Source organism: Dipodomys merriami, unplaced genomic scaffold (assembly GCF_024711535.1).
Source record: "Dipodomys merriami isolate MVZ:Mamm:240054 unplaced genomic scaffold, mDipMer1.0.p SCAF_7, whole genome shotgun sequence".
NCBI lineage: Eukaryota > Metazoa > Chordata > Mammalia > Rodentia > Heteromyidae > Dipodomys > Dipodomys merriami.
Genome location: NW_027206290.1, coordinates 19,975,758 through 19,978,830, shown reverse-complemented (window position 1 = coordinate 19,978,830; position 3,073 = coordinate 19,975,758).

Here is a 3,073-nt window from a genome sequence, read left to right as displayed (position 1 = left end):
AGGTACTGGTGACTCATACCTGTATTCCTAGCTACTCCGGAGGCTGAGTTCTTATCTAAATACAATAATATTTTATTGGAACCACAGCCCACAGCTTCACATTATCAATATTATTTTTGCCTCATGAGCTCAAACATGAACATATTTGAACTATACAGTTTGTGGACTATAGATACCACTTGAGTACTTGATATAGCATAACTTACCTCTACCACCATTATCAACCTAACTGGAGAATTTGTAGTTATAGCATCTAAGTATATATAAGTTATATCTTAATATACCAGGACCCTATGTTATCTCTACATATTAATCTACACATTATGAGAAAATAATAACAGTAAACATCCTTCACACTAACACATACTCTAATATTTATACACCTCCTCTATTATTTTAAAGTTTATCTTAATTCCAAAATTATTCTAGGACCAATATAATGTAAATACTGTTTAAGCAAAACATTTGATTGTGAATCTAGTAACAAACAGAAGCTTAAAACTCTACAAAAAAAGGGGAGGGGGACAAACAAAAAAGATGTAAGACCTGCTCAGCCATGCCTCCATTTATAACAGCATGACTTTCTCAAATCTTTTGTGTTCTTTGTGCTTTTTCTGGGGTTTGAACTCAGGGTCTCACATTCTCCCTTAATTTTTTTCATTATTAGGTTCAATCATGAAGACTTTCCATGTGAATAGGTTATCAAGAGTTTCAAAGTAGTTCAAACTATCCCCTTCATGGTTTGGAGACTTTTCCTAGTAAAGCTACATTTATAAATTATGCAGGTAGAACAGGGCACTGGTAGCTCATGCCTGTAATCCTAGCTACTCAGGAGGCTGAGATTGGAGATTGAGGTTCAAAGCCAGCCTGGGCTGTAAAGTTCATGAGGCACTTATCTCCAATTAACCATCAGAAAACTGGAAGTGGCGCTGTGGCTCAAGTGGCAGAGTGCTCCCCTTGAGCTGAAGAGCTGAGGGCAGTGCCCAGGCCCAGAGTTCAAGCCCCACAACTGACCAAAAAAAAAAAAAAAGTTATACAGGTAGATGTCAAGACCAACATTCTGGCCAACATGTTCTGTCCCTTTGGGAAAGGTACTGAGGTATAGTAGTTTATAATATTTAATTTCTAAGTTTTAGCCAAGTATTATTTTCTTGGAATTAGAGAAAAAATAATAAAGTAATAAAATAATGAAATAAAAAGTCAAGTGATGATACCACAGCAAGTTCAGCATAAGAATCATATGTTTACATGCATTAAAGCAGCCCTTGTTAATTCTTCCTTCCAGGACAATCCTCATCAAAGAACTCTTGCTACCTACAACAATTACTAAATTACCCCAACAATTACTAAATCTCAGGTTCAACTTCTAACCTTCAAGAAAGATTTTTTTTCTGTCCTTTTCCTATTTTGTTCATTAATTTAATACCTCCCATTTATTTCTCTTTGCAGATTTTGTATCCCTTATAATGAGAATGGTTTTGCCATTGAATAAACCTAATTTGTCCGGGCAAAGGTGAAGGTTTATTGAGGAAAGCTCCACAGATGTTCAACCGGATATAATACCAAGTCCATTAAATGTGACATTTAAATAGGGGTGAAAAAATCCTAGCTGCATGTATACCTGTATCAGGTGAGTGATCCTTGGATCTCACCTGAAAACTAAATGTCCTCTGATCTCTCCGCTCCCTCCTCTCCTCTTTCTTCCCTTCCTAACTAGGCTATCCATCTTTCTCCAACACCTAATCCAAGCTCCCCAGGGCTTTTAATTTCAATTAGTTTAGAAAAACAACACCTTAAAGATAAGATCTGGGACTTCTATTTATCTGACCTCTGCCTGGAAAGTAGCTGGGACTACAGACCTTAACTACTATATTCTTTTTTTTTTCTTTTTTTTGGGGGGGTCCGGTAGTAGGGCCTGAACTCTGGGCCTGGGCGCTGTCCCTCAGCTCTTCAGCTTAAGGCTAGTGCTCTTATGTGGTGCTGAGGAATCCAACCCAGGGCCTCAGGCATGCAAGGCAAGCTCTCTACCACTGAGCCATCTTCCCACTGCGCCATTTTCCCAGCCCGCAACTACTGTATTCTTAGATCGTTAACATTTCTTGGACTTAGCTTTGTTTATGGAACTGAGGTTTTAGCTTTTCAAGGCCAAAGATGAAGTCTTATGGTATTATCTTTAAGTAGTTGAATGAAGAAGCCGCCATTCAACAAAGCAGTTTATGAGTTTTAATCAGTGTCACCCCTTTCAATAATCTCACTCACCCCTCCCAACCCACCCTTTCCTGCACTTTCCTTTAGTAGGATATGCCTTTTTTTTTTTTTTACTGCATTCTCTTCCCAACCTCCTCTCTCCTTTTGTTTACCTCACTCCTCTTGACCCCACCCCACCCCTTTCAAGTACCTGTTTCTGGTGTTTATTTTGTTGAACCGTGATGGAGCCTTTCTAAGAATTTATACTGTTGGAGCTCTCCCCCTGAATCTACTGTATTTCAGACAACAATATGTGTACACTTGCATGCCACCCAAAGTGTTTACTTATATATTTGTAAACTAATTCTAGCTTCTACCCAGGAGTGAAAATATGCAACTTTTGTTGCTCTGGGCCTGACTTTTTTCACTGAACATAATTTTTTCCAGGTCCTTCCCTTTCTTTGTAAATGATGCCTTATCATTCTAACAGATGGGTGAAATTCCACATTTTCTTGATCCGTTCTTCCATTGAGGGGAATCTGGGCTGACTTAAGAAGATTCTTTTGGACAGCAAAGCCAAGGAGAAAGACAAAGCACCTGCGTGAATACAACAGGTTGAGTGGATGAAAACCTGCCAGCATTTCAAAGCTTTGGGGACCCTCGGCGGGCCTTGGGGCTGTCCCTGGCTAGGGAGGGTGTACGGCCGGCAGGGGGCGCTCCGGCCGGCAGGGGGCGCTCCTGCGTCCTACGCCGCGCTCCGGCGGCGCGGCCCGCGCCCTCCGCCCGGCCGGCGCCCCCGCCCGCGCCCGCGCCTCGCGCCACGCCCGCTGCGGGCCGAGCGCCAGTCTCCCGCGGGCCGGCGTCCCGCTGCCCCTGCGCGCCCCGC